Genomic DNA, 14,946 nt, shown 5'->3' with positions numbered 1-14,946 from the left:
AATCTTCTTATTCTTCGAGTAGTGGGCCTTCAGTAAACCCCGGGTACCATCTTTGGCAGGCCCATTGGGGATGCCTATGTCACATAGAGAAAAAATTTCCAAGTGTTGAAACCAAATTGGAAATGTTACTTGATAAAACTGATGAACTTGATAAATCCTTAGGAGGAATTGATGAAAGAATTAGCGTCCTAGGAACTTGTGTTGTCCATGATAATCAAATCAATAGGATTGGTGAAATTGAAAAGGCTATGGGAACCTTGGGTTCAACTTTTTCTTCTCTTAAGTTTAAGAAGAAAGCTTATGTGGGTAAAGAGCAAAAATTCATGTATGCCTCTAAGGTGCCTAAACCAAAGAATTATTATAGGCCTAAAATTGATAAAACCCCTAGCACCACCATAGAAAATTTAGATAATGGAGCATCTAAGGTACCCTTTGCAACAAGTTGTGTTTGTAAGAAAAATAATAATGTTGATGCTCCATCTCTTGATAATACTTGATTTGCACTTTCTGCGCCTAGCTGAAAGGCGTTAAAGAAAAGCACTTCTTAGGAGATAACCTAAGTTTCATTTTATTTACTGTATTGTTGAGTCTTGGAAGTTGCTTACTACTGTAGAAACCTCTCCTTATCATGTTTTTGTGCCAAATAAAGTTTTTATGTTGAAGTTGATGCTAGATGTGGAGCGCTGCGCAGAAACAACATTGCTGTCTGTCACGAATTCGTACATATTTCCCTGTAGAAAAATCACCAAAATCTGCAAATTTACGAGCGTGATCCTCATATATGTACTCAACTTTCATTAGTTTTGAGTTTTTCCATTTGAGCAAGTTAAGTGCCCCTTCCAAATTCGTCTTTACGGACTGTTCTGTTTTTGACAGATTCTGCCTTTTATTTCGCATTGCCACTTTTGCTATGTTGAATGAGTTTCTTTGTTCCATTAACTTTCAGAAGCTTTGTGCAATGTCTAGAAGTGTTAAGAATGATTGTGTCACCTCTGAATATGTGAATTTTTGATTATGCACTAAACCTCTAATGAGTTTTCTTGAAGTTTGGTGTGGAGGAAGTTTTCAAGGGTCAAGAGAAGAGGATGATATACTATGATCAAGAAGAGTGAAAGGTCTAACCTTGGGGATTCCCCGGTGGTTCATCCCTGCATATTTTAAGAAGACTCGAGCATCTAAGCTTGGGGATGCCCAAGGCATCCCCTTCTTCATCGACAACATTATCATGTCACTTCTAGTGAAACTATATTTTTATTCCATCACATCTTATGTTCTTTACTTGGAGCGTCGGTTTGCTTTTATTTTTGTTTGAATAAAGTTGGATCCCATAATTCTTATATTGGAGATATTACGCTCCGCTTTTTCATATGGAACACTTGTGTTCTTAATTGTGCTTTAATGTTCATGGCGAAGGCTGAAATTGCTTCGTTAAATTTCTATTTGGTTGGAATCAGAAAATGCAGCATATGGTTTGGAATAATTTGGCAATTGTTTGAGCTCTCATAGATCATGCTTAAGCTCTTGCATCATGTAGTTTAATCTATTAATGGAGAACTACCGTAGAGCTTGTTTAATTTGGTTTGCATGATTGGTCTCTCTAAGTCTAGATATTTTCGGGTAAAGTGTTTGAACAACAAAGAAGACAGTGTAGAGCCTTATAATACTTGCAATAGGTTCTTGTGTAAGTTTTGCTGTACCTGTTCATACTTGTGTTTGCTTCAAACAACCTTGCTAGCCCAAACCTTGTACTGAGAGGAAATGCTTCTCGTGCATCCAAACACCTTGAGCCAAAACCCCATGCCATTTGTGTCCACCATATCTACCTACTATGTGGTATTTTTCTGCCATTCCAAAGTAAATTACTTGAGTGCTACTTTTAAAAATTCATTCCTTTATCTTTGCAATATATAGCTCATGGGACAAATAGCTTAAAAACTATTGTGGTGATGAATATGTAGTTATGTGTCTTAATTATTATAAGTTGCTTGTTGAGCGGTAACCATGTTTCTGGGGACGCCATCAACTTTTTACCTTTGTTGGATATCATGTGAGATGCTATGCATGTTCGTATTGTCTGAAGTAAGTGCGATTTCATGATCAAATGGTTTGAGTATGCATATGTTAGAGAAGAACATTGGGCAGCCAACTAAAGCCATGTATCATGGTGGAAGTTTCAGTTTGGACATACAACCTCAATCTCTTATGAGAATATTATTTGTTGTTGAATGCTTAAGCATTGAAAGAGGAGTCCATTATCTGTTGTCTATGTTGTCCCGGTATGGATGTCTAAGTTGAGAATAATCAAAAGCGAGAAATCCAATGCGTGCTTTCTCCTTAGACCTTTTTACAGGCGGCATAGAGGTACCCCTTTGTGACACTTGGTTGAAACATATGTTATGCAATGATAATCCGTGTTTTCCGAGCTGATTAGGACAAGGTGCGAGCACTATTAGTACTCTATGCATGAGACATGCAACTTGTAGGAAGTATTATGCATAGCACATAAGAATTATTACTACCGTTGACAAAATTGTTTCTATGTTTTCAAAACAAAAGCTCTAGCACAAAAATAGTAATCCATGCTTCCCTCTCGCGAAGGGCCATTCTTTTACTTTATGTTGAGTCAGTTTACCCACTTCTTTCTATCTTAGAAGCAAACACTTGTGTTAACTGTGTGCATTGATTCTTACATGTTTACTTATTGCACTTGTTATATTACTCTATGTTGACAAATATCCATGAGATATACATGTTACAAGTTGAAAGCAATTGCTGAAACTTAATCATCCTTTGTGTTGCTTCAATGCATTCTACTTTGAATTTATTGCTTATGAGTTAGCTCTTATGCAAGTCTTGTTGATACTTGTCTTGAAAGTACTATTCATGAAAAGTTTTGCTATATGATTCATTTGTTTAGTCATTATCTTTGTTAGCAATCTTTTGTTTAGATCACTCCATTCATCTCATATGCTTTACAATAATGTTGATCAAGATTATGTTGGTAGCATGTCACTTCGGAAATTATTTGTGTTATCGTTTACCTACTCGAGGACGAGTAGGAACTAAGCTTGGGGATGCTTGATACGTCTCAAACGTATCTATAATTTCTTATGTTCCATGCTACTTTTATGACAATACTTGAATGTTTTATGCATATTTATAGCATTATTATACATTTTCTGGCACTAACCTATTAACAAGATGCCGAAGCGCCGATTCTTTGTTTCGCTGTTTTTGGTTTCGAAATCCTAGTAAGGAAATATTCTCGGAATTGGACGAAATCAACGCCCAGGGTCCTATTTTTACACGAAGCTTCCAGAAGACCGAGGGGGAAAGGAAGTGGGGCCACGAGGCGCCGACACAATAGGGTGGCGCGGCCCAAGCCCTGGCCGCGCCGGCCTGTTGTGTGGGGCCCTCGTGTGGCCCCCCGCGTTGCCCTTCCGCCTACTTAAAGCCTTCGTCGCTAATACCTCTGTACCGAGAGCCACGATACGGAAAACCTTCCAGAGACGCCGCCGCCGCCAATCCCATCTCGGGGGATTCAGGAGATCGCCTCCGGCACCCCTGCCGGAGAGGGAGTCATCACCGGAGGGGCTCTACATCATCATGCCCGCCTCCGGATTGATGCGTGAGTAGTTCATCCTTGGACTATGGGTCCATAGCAATAGCTAGATGGTTGTCTTCTCCGCTTGTGCTATCATTGTATAGATCTTGTGAGCTGCCTAACATGATCAAGATCATCTATTTGTAATGCTACATGTTGTGTTTGGTGGGATCCGATGAATCTAGAATACTATGTTAAGTTGATTATCAATCTATCATATATGTGTTGTTTATGTTCTTGCATGCTCTCCGTTGCTAGTAGAGGCTCTGGCCAAGTTGATACTTGTAACTCCAAGAGGGAGTATTTATGCTCGATAGTGGGTTCATGCCTCCATTGAATGCTGGGATCGTGACGAGTAGGTTCTAAGGTTGTGGATGTGCTTGTTGCTACTAGGGATAAAACATTGATGCTTTATCTAAGGATATTTGTGTTGATTACATTACGCACCATACTTAATGCAATTATACGTTGTTTACAACTTAATACTGGAGGGGTTCGGATGATAACCTGAAGGTGGATTATTTAGGCATAGATGCATGCTGGATAGCGGTCTATGTACTTTGTCGTAATGCCCTGATTAAATCACATAGTAATCATCATTGATATGTATTGAATCTTGATTTGTCAATTGCCCACCTGTAATTTGTTCACCCAGCATGTTAGTTATCTTATTGGAGAGACACCACTAGTGAGCTGTGGACCCCGGTCCATTCTTTTACATCTGAATACATTCTCTTGTTTTTACTGTTCTTTGCAAACAAACACCATCTTCCACTCGATACGTTTAATCCTTTGTTTTCAGCAAGCCGGTGAGATTGACAACCTCACCTGTTACGTTGGGGCAAAGTACTTTGATTGTGTTGTGCAGGTTCCACGTTGGCGCCGGTTTCAGCTGGTGTTGCGCCGCACTACATTCCTCCACCAACAACCTTCACGTGCTTCTTGGCTCCTACTGGTTCGATAACCTTGGTTTCTTTCTGAGGGAAAACTTGTCGCTGTGCGCATCATACCTTCCTCTTGGGGTTCCCAACGGACGTGTACATCTACGCGCATCACTCGCCATGACCAAAGGGGCCGAGGACAACCACAACATGATCAAGATGAGAGGGCCATCATTGGACAACGCCAACAACCTCGTCAAGATCCGCAACAACATCATCAACGTGAGCCAAGTGAAGCTAGTGTTCAACTCCACTGCCAACCCAATGCTATGGTTGGCCGTGGAAGACCTCCTCTACCACCCCAAGCCGCAAGAGATGAAGGTTTCCGTCCTTGCCGCCGAAGGAATTTGGAAGATGAAGAGAATATGTATGGAAAGCTCAAGTTCAACATGCCCAAGTTCAAGGGTGAAGACGATGCCGAGGCCTACCTCTCATGGGCACTCAAGGTTGACAAGATCTTCCGCATCCACAACTACTCCGGTGCCAAGAAAGTAGCCATGGCCTCCCTTGAATTTGAAGAGTATGCCAACACATGGTGGGAACAAGTTGTCACTCAAAGGGAAGAAAAGGGTGAACCTCCAATTGACACTTGGGAAGAGATGAAGGAGGAGATGCAAGCTCGCTTTGTCCCAACACACTACAAGACCGATCTCTTCAACAAGCTCCAAAAGTTGAAGCAAGGAACCAAGACCGTTGAGGAGTTCTTCAAGGAAATGGAGTTAACTATGATGCGAGCAAACATCCAAGAATCCGAGAACCAAACCATTGCTAGGTTCTTCAATGGCCTCAACTACCCCATCAAGAGGATTGTGGAGTTCCAACAATACTCCAACATGGTTGAGTTGGTTCACCAAGCTTCCAAGGCCGAGCGTCAAGTGAATGAGGACATCAAGTACTCAAAGTCCAAGCAATACTTCGCCTCCAAACTTGCTACAACAACTCCCACAACAAGTGTCAAGCCAACCGCATCCTCTACACCTTCCAAGCAACCTTCTATCCAAAGTCGCATGAAGCAAACGGTGTCCTCCACCGCCTCCTCCAAGGCCTCTACGGGACCCTCCAATGTCACTTGTTTCAAGTGTGGCACTCAAGGCCACAAGTCCTTCGAGTGCAAGAACACCAAGGTTATGATCACTATGGAGAATGGTGATATAGAGACGCTAAGTGAGGGCGAATATGAAGCTCTCGTGCAAGCCGCCGTTGCTAATGAGGAAGATTATGATGAAGAAAGTGGAGAAGACCCTCTCTTATGCACACACGACACAAGCCCTTCACTTGTGGTCACAAGAGTGCTCACAACTCAACCCCAAGCTATGGAAGACCAAAGATGCAACATCTTCCAAACTCGCGCCGGCATTGGTGGCAAGTCAATCAAGGTCATCATCGACGGTGGGAGTTGCCACAACTTGGCAAGCACCGAGTTATGTGAGAAGCTCAACCTCACGCTTCGCAAACATCCTCACCCATACCATGTCCAATGGTTGAGTGACAAGGGCAATGTCAAGATACAACACACCGTCACCGTCAACTTCAAGATAGGCCCCTATGAAGATACTATTGAGTGTGACGTGGTGCCCATGACCGTGTGCCACATGTTGCTTGGCCGCCCATGGCAATTTGACAAGAAGGCCATCCATGATGGTTACTCCAATGCATACACCTTCAAGGTCAAGGACAAGAAGTTTGAACTTCGCCCCATGACTCCTAGCCAAATCATCGCGGACAATGCGAAGGCTTTAGCGAGGGCACAACAACAATCCCACCATAGTGAGTTGAGAGGAGAGGGAGCGACCCACCAAAAGGAAAGCGAGCGCCAAAAGCCATACATGAGTGAGCGAAAGAGCATCCTCCTAGCCACCAAAAGCGAGTGGAGAGAAGTGCAAGAAAACCCATCCACAACCTTGCTCTATGTGCTCATTTGCAAGGGACCGTCTTCGGAGACTAACGACTTAACAAACATTCCTTCGTCTTTGTTGTCTCTTTTGAAGGAGTTTCAAGACGTCTTCCCCGACGAGCTACCTCATGGTCTACCACCGCTTCGGGGCATCGAGCACCGCATCAACCTCATACCCGGCGCTCCCCTTCCAAACCGCGCCGCATACCGCACCAACCCCGAAGACACCAAGGAGATTCAACGCCAAATACAATATCTCCTCGCTAAAGGGTACGTTCGAGAAAGCCTTAGCCCTTGTGCCGTTCCCGTGATTCTTGTTCCTAAACCGGATGAGACGCAACGGATGTGTATGGATTGTCGCCCCATCAATGCCATTACCGTCCGATATCGCCATCCCATCCCGCGTTTAGACGACATGCTTGATGAATTGAGTGGTGCCACCATTTTTCTCTAAGATTGATTTGCGTAGTGGCTACCACCAAATTCGCATGGCAATTGGTGATGAATGGAAGACAGCATTCAAGACCAAGCTTATGAATCACATTTTGAGACCGCTCATTGGCAAGAGCGTGGTTGTTTACTTTGATGATATTCTCATCTATAGCAAAACTCTCGAGGACCATATGTTCAACATGTGAGACAAGTCTTATGCATCTTGCGCCACGAGAAGCTCTATGCCAACCTCCCAAAATGCACCTTTGCTCAAAACAAATTGGTTTTTCTTGGTTTTGTGGTTTCCGCCAATGGAATCGAGGTGCACTCTTCGAAAGTTGATGCCATACATAATTGGCCCACGCCTACCACCGTTGGGCAAGTTCGAAGTTTCCATGGACTCGCCGGTTTCTACCGCCGCTTTGTGAAAGATTTTAGTACAATTGCTTGCCCTTTGAATGAACTTACCAAAAAGAATGTCCCATTTGTGTGGGGCAAGGCCCAACAAAATGCTTTTGATGAGTTGAAGAAACGCCTTACCGAAGCTCCTCTTCTTGTTCTTTCAAACTTTGCCAAAACTTTTGAGATTGAATGTGATGCGGGTGGGCTTGGTATTGGTGGAGTCCTTATGCAAGATGGAAAACCCGTGGCATATTATAGTGAGAAGTTGGATGGCGCACGCCTCAACTATCCTATTTATGACAAGGAACTTTATGCTTTGGTTCGTGTTCTTGAAGTTTGGCAACATTACCTTTGGCCAAAAGAGTTTGTTATCCATTCGGATCATGAGTCTTTGAAGTATTTGAAAAGTCAACACAATTTGAACAAGAGACATGCTAAGTGGGTTGAGTTCATAGAGTCCTTCCCTTATGTTATAAAATACAAAAAGGGCAAGGAAAATGTGGTTGCGGATGCCCTTTCCCGCAAGAATACTCTTCTACTCACCCGCTTGGAGTTTCACATTTTGGGCCTTGAGGAAATCAAAGAACTTTACCCTTCCGACTCTTTCTTTGGACCAATCTTTGCAAAGTGTTCCGTTGACCGAGGATTTGATGATTTCTATTTGCATGATGGCTACTTGTTTAAAGCTAACAAAATTTGCATTCCCGAGTCTTCTCTTCGTAAGTTGCTTTTGCAAGAGTCACATGGAGGTGGTCTCATGGGTCACTTTGGACGAGAGAAGACATATGCCATGCTCTCAACCCACTACTATTGGCCAAGAATGTACCGCGACGTGGAACGCCTTTGCCGACAGTGCACAACGTGCTTACAAGCTAAGTCTACCACCAATCCCTATGGTCTTTACATGCCTTTACCCATTCCACATGCACCTTGGTCGGACATAAGCATGGACTTTGTACTTGGCTTACAACACACAAAACATGGGCATGATTCGATCTTTGTGGTAGTGGATAGGTTCTCTAAAATGGCTCATTTTATACCATGTCATAAGAGCGATGATGCTTCACGCATTGCTTCATTGTTTTTCAGGGAAGTCGTTCGCCTACACGGAATACCGGCAAGCATTGTGTCGGATCGAGACGTCAAGTTTATGAGTTATCTATGGAAGTCGCTCATGGCAAAGTTTGGAGTGAAGCTCTTATTCTCATCGTCCTCGCACCCTCAAACCGATGGACAAACGGAAGTGGTCAATCGAAGCCTCTCTACCCTCCTACGAACACTCGTGAAGACAAATTTGAAGTCATGGGAAGATTGCCTTCCCCATGCGGAGTTCGCCTACAATCGAGCCAAGCACTCCACAACTTCACGGAGTCCCTTCATGATCGTCTATGGATTCGAACCTCCAACGGCACTCGACATCCTCCCACTACCTCTTCATGAAAGGACAAACATGGACTTCGACAAGCGCACCACCGCCATGAAGAAACTACATGAAGAGACAAGAGCAACCATACAGGAGCATGTACTTCGCTAAGCTAACCGCCTCAACGCCAAGAAGAAGGAACGCGTGTTTGAAGAAGGAGACCTCGTTTGGATTCACCTAAGGAAAGAAAGGTTCCCTCAAGAACGCAACTCCAAGCTCAAGCCAAGAGGAGATGGGCCTTTCAAGGTCCTCAAGCGCATCAACAACAACGCCTACGTCATCGACATACCAACATCAAATTACTTGGTGAGCAACACTTTCAACATCTCGGATCTCTCACCCTATCATGGAGATGAGGAGGAACAAGAGTCGAGGACGACTCTCTCCCAAGGGGGGGGGAGATGATGCGGGGTGGCCTTTGGACACCTCCTCACCAAGACCAACAAGTCCCCCAAGTGGACCAATGACACGGGCTCGAGCTAAAGCGCTACATGATAAGGTGAACTCGCTCCTCACTACCCTCGATCTCGGTACCCCGTTGGATGGAATGCTACCTCATGCCGACACACTTTGTGTTATTAGGTACGTGGAGCATCAAGACCCCGGAGAGGATGACACGCCATGGTCAAGGGAAGGAGAGGAGCAGCTGGTCGAGAAGATGCCCAAGAAGCTGGACCCGAAGACGATCGAAGCGCTCGAAGGGAGAAGAGAAGCTGGCCGGCGCAGGACCCGGTCGACCGGCCTCACGACCGGACCATCCGGCCCCAGGCCCGGTCAACCGGCCGCCAACCGGATCCCCTCGGTCTCGACCGGGCGTCGTACCGGAAGCCAACCGGACGGAGATCTGCGACATTTCCGGTTGGCGACCGATCGACCGGCCCCACGACCGGACCCTCCGGGGCCAGGCCCGGTCTGACCGGCCCCAGGACCGGATCCGTCGGGGATTCCCAACCAAACTGCCTAAGTTATCCACTTATGTATCTTTTCGCCTTGCTGGCCATGTATGCCTATATAAGGACCCAGGACCCATCATTTACCCCTTAGACATAATTTTAAGCTTAAACCAACTTTGAGCTTAGTCTCCCTAGGGTTAGCATCCATCTTGGACAAGCATCCCTCTGTAATCAAGGCCACTCTTGTTGTTGATTTGGTTATTGTTGAGTGAGATTCTAGTGCAAGACACTCTCTCTCCCTCACCAATTCCTTTTCTCCAACACCAATCTCTCACGAGGAATTCTGCCGCGTGCCTCTTTCTTGGTGATTCTATTGGCGTGGTCCATCGAGCCACGGGGGTAAGTATCGGGTGTATCGGGTTGGTGTGCGTGCGTGAGTACCGGTGTTCATCGTGTTCTTCGTGTTCCTCGCGCTCTCCCACCTTTTCCCCTTGGATCTTGGGTCAAATCGCGAGATCGGGCCAAACCCTAGATCTCCGATCTTATCATTGATCCACGGCTATACATCAGACACTCATATAGTTGAGCGTGCTGAGTATGCCCGTACTCAATCTATTCTCTATCCCCTGCTAAATCCTAGAAGAGACATAGACATGTGTCCAAAATAAATAGAACGGAGCGGAGGACCACTACGAGCAGAGGAAGTCAGGCGCCAGGAGCGAAGTAGTCCCAGCTGCACTTATAGTTGGTGGAAACTATAATGAAGAATAGGAAGGGACCAAATCCCAAAATCTTAGAATCTATTAGTACGGCAATGTTTATTTTGGATCTTGATTTTATTAGAAACTTACCTAGCTTGGCAAGGAAGTTTTGAAGATCTTCTATGAAGTATCTTTATTATGAATACTATAGTCAGAAAACTTACTACCAGACTGCTATAGAGAAATTTGTTTCGAAAAATAGGTAGTTATGGACTTGCGAAATATTACTGCTAAATAATTAACACGACAAATTATGATTATCGCTAAAGATTATGATCCAGTGAAGAATTACTAGCAGGTAATTAAATTATTGTTGACGAGTTCAAGATTTCTACCAAGAAATTTCCTTCGAAAAAGATATAACTAGTTACAGCCTCGCGGAAAAACTGCAAAAGTGTGGCATATTGAAAAATTGCCCGTCGCAGAATGTACGCACTCGAAGAATTACTATTAGATATTTAACGGCCCGTTTCATAGTTGACATCAGCAAATTGCAAATTACTGTTGACATTCAAAATTTCTTGTGAGAATTTTTTTTTGGAAAATATGTAGGTAGTTACATTCTCGCAAAAAGTACAGTAAAATAATTAACGCAGCAAATTATTGTGGAAGATAAATATTTCTAACGATAAATTACTTCGAGAAATTACTATCAAAAGTTTTAAAATCTTACTGTCAAAATGAATGCAGACCGTACCACTGTTCATCCTACAGCGGTACTTGAATATTTCTACTAACAAATTACATAGAGGTATTACTATCGAAAGCTTAAAAAAAATACTATCATAAATTCTAAAAATTAAAATATGTAGACCAGAACATAATATTTACTGCGATAAAGTAAAATCGAAAGCTCTAAAATATTACTGTCGAAATTTTAAAAAATCCAAAAACATGTAGACTGGAGCTGTTTATGTGCACTGTTCATGGTAGTGCAAAAGTTAAATATATCTATCCTTGAATTATTGCGAGAAATTAGTATCAAAAGATTTAGAAAACATACTACCGAAAATTAAAAAGAATTAAAAAACGCAGATCCGAGCACAATATTTTGATCGGGGAATTACTGTGAGAAATTACTATTGAAAGCTTTAACAATTGCTATCGGAAATATAAAAAAAATGCATACCATAGCACAATATTTACTGCAGAAGTTGCGACAAATTACTGCGAGAAATTACTATCATAAGCTTTACAAATTTAATGTCAGAATTATAAAAATGCAAACTGAAGCACTATTCAGGTAACTATCGAAGTGAATATTTTTACCGCCAAATTACTGCGAGAAATTACTATGGGAAGCTTTAAAAATTCATTGTCAAAAATAATAAAAGTAAAAAATGCAAACCAGAGTACAGTACTTCTACCAATGAATTACTACGAGAAATTATTGTCAGAAGTTGTTTGAAATATTAAAAAAAAGTCAAAAGATAGTAGACCGGAGTATTGTTCATGTGCACTTAATTAAGGATGGCAATTTTAACCGTGGGTACGGGTTTTCACGGATACCTCACCTGCATGGGCAAGGTATGGACATACTTTTTAATACCCTGGGTAAAACCCCTCCCTTCCTGTCGAGACATAGGTAACACTTGCATACATCCCTATACATGTGGGTATACCCATACCCTACTCGTTTGTAAACTGATATGTGGATCCATAGAGGTCCAACTAATGTATTATGCAGCCCACCACCTCAATGATCGGTCAGCGCCCACCAACACAAATGAGTCCCCAACTACTCCGGTAAATGCCACCCCTAATCCCCTTGCCCCCCTCACTAATTGTGGAGAAAAAAACGAAATCGTAGGTCCCTTCCCAATATCTCCCCATCGAGTGACTCGGAGAGGCATCTAGCCGGTGGCCATCCCAGCCCCCATTGTCACTAACGTCGTGAAGCATGGATCCGACCGCCGTGGGGTAACCATATTTTGGTAAAATATACTATCTATGAATGTAAAATTGTGAAAAATTTGTGTTACTATTTGATCGACCCGTTCGGTACCCATCGGGTACGGTTAACCACCATTTATATGGTTATGGGTAAAAAATTACACCGGTGAGTACATGTATGGGTAGAACTTTCGTCCCACAACCTTTTTTCGATAAAGATAATATATTAATATTGAACTGATGCCAATTACACATGGTCTCTACACATAATTTCAAGAACTAGTCTAAACATTAAGGTTGCACACATCCAGAAGCAAAAGAAAAAAAGCCCCACCTATGTGATCAAAGACTGGTAGCAGGATGACACCACTGCAAATTACCAATCGTCCCGCATAGAGTCGCCATGAACATAGTTTTCATGTGGAAATCTCAACACAACAAAACCATGTGCACACATGAATAATAAAGTGTCAACTTATCCCAATCCTCTTTGAATACTGCCTAGGACAGTCGCCATCACGTCTCGAACTAGACATGAGCATGTGAATTGTTTCCTCCGACCTCTTCAAACACTATTACTTTGATAAACTCTGCATCAACCTCAATAATCGTGGCAGTGGACGTGCCATGGTCGATCGTACCCAAGTTACCGACATTATGCGGTGAAGGTCACCAACCATTTGTGTGGCGTCGGTGGTGCATATAAGATGCATCGAAGGAGCAAGGCACAGTGTCGAGATGGATCAAGAGGAGCAGGGAGTAGCGTAGAGCATAAGCTCCTCGGGCAAAATCCAAGGAGGGGATTGTCGCTCTTACTACCAGCCCCCAACCAATCAAACTCAATCCCTGTGCTAGCCAAGATTGGCCGTGAGCGCGCGACGGGGCTGCTATTTGGACGGAGCCGCGCATGGGTGCCCACATGTCCTGGCCAAGAGTTTGATGGAGGCACATCTGGACCATGGCAGATCGATGACTGGCCTCCCAATGCCTCAACAGATCGGAACCGCGATGGCTAAATCAAAATTGCGTTGGGGATGGATAGATGTATTGCTAGGATAGAAGGAAAATCTAGCAGAGAGTGCCCTGCCACCATCGTCCGCCATCGGACGACCTCTTTCAGCGGCGGCGGGTTGGTTGTGGTGTGAAAGGGGTCCTAGCGGCGGCACCGCCTCCGGGGTCGCATGGAGCTACCTATGAGGCTAGGTTCTTCATCCCACTGACTTGACGGACATGTGTATTGTATTGTTTAACGAGACCGACTTTTGTGAACATGGGTGTATGTGAACCCACTTTTCCAAAAGTGGGTTCGTGATGTCAAAACATGTTTCAAAAATCGAAACACAAAATGATTACAAAGATGATCTCAAACATGTGCCCTGGACATGAGTTTCGTTCTGAAAAAACATTTTATTTTGCCTCGGCAAAAAGGTGAAATTTTACAGGGCTATATAGCAGTACATATATGTGACGTATTTTGTCTTTTTTATATTCTGAAATAAAAAAGTGGTTTCTCCGCGAAAACTTTCTACGCACCCATGGAACATGCATACATACCCCGATATTTTTATTTTAGAATTTTTTCACATTTCAAAAATGTATTTTCAACCTGGGTTCACGTGCACCCAGGTTCAACTAGGGCTTTTCCATTGTTTTACCCTACTTATACCCTATCTATTGTCATCCTTATGTGCATTGTTCATGGCTGCTATGGTTGCAACAGATTTTCAGCTTGCTCTTCTACTCATTTGTCTCTGATGTAAACATTCAACTTTTGAGCCTTTCATAACGAATGAAATATTCACGGCCCCCATGACCATTCAAAAAAGAACAGGATAACATTACTACTACCTCTGTCCAACAATAAGTGTCTTAGTTTTGTCTAGATATATATGTATCTGGACATCTTAGTTATAGATATATCCATATCTAGAAAAAGTTGAGACACTAGCTTATTTTTGGATGCTGGGAGTAGTATTTCTTTAGGAATTAGAGCATCTCCAATCGTGTCCTCAAAACCGCGTCCGAAATAGCGCTAGGTTGAGCGTCTGGGGAACGATGTGTCCCCCAAACATGGCCCCCAAATTTTTTTGAAGGTTTAGGGTTTTTGAATATACAACCAATTTTAACCATATATACCATACAAATAAATATATTAGACAATACTGTTTTCAAATTAAACGTTAATAAACAACAGAGCAAACAAATAGAAGTTGGGCTAGATCAAGGTGCCGGCGCAGTTGATGCCTCTCGTTTGAGGCTCCATAGATGTTGCACGAGATCATGTTGCACTTGAGCGTGAACACTGGTGTCACGGATTTCTGCATGCATGGCAAGGAAATCAATAAACTCTGCAGGCACCTTGTGGTCAAGCTCCGCAAGAGAGCCCTGACACTCGTAGGAACCAACATGCCTGGCTCGAGTCTTACGGTCATTCTCGATGATCATGTTGTGCATGATCAAACAAGTTTGCATCACCTCCCACATTTGTTCTTGAGACCAAGCAAGGGCAGGATACCGAGCAATAGCAAATTGAGATTGAAGCGCACCAAAAGCACGATCAACATCCATCCGGCAACTCTCTTGGCGCTCAGCAAGGTGGAAATTCTTCTGACCTATTGGCATGGAGATTGTTTTGACAATTGTCGTCCATGTTGAATAGATACAATCAACTAGATAATAGCCTTTGGTATACTGGTGTTTATT

Source organism: Lolium rigidum, chromosome 5 (assembly GCF_022539505.1).
Source record: "Lolium rigidum isolate FL_2022 chromosome 5, APGP_CSIRO_Lrig_0.1, whole genome shotgun sequence".
In the NCBI taxonomy this organism is placed as follows: domain Eukaryota; kingdom Viridiplantae; phylum Streptophyta; class Magnoliopsida; order Poales; family Poaceae; genus Lolium; species Lolium rigidum.
This window is presented reverse-complemented; position numbering follows the sequence as displayed.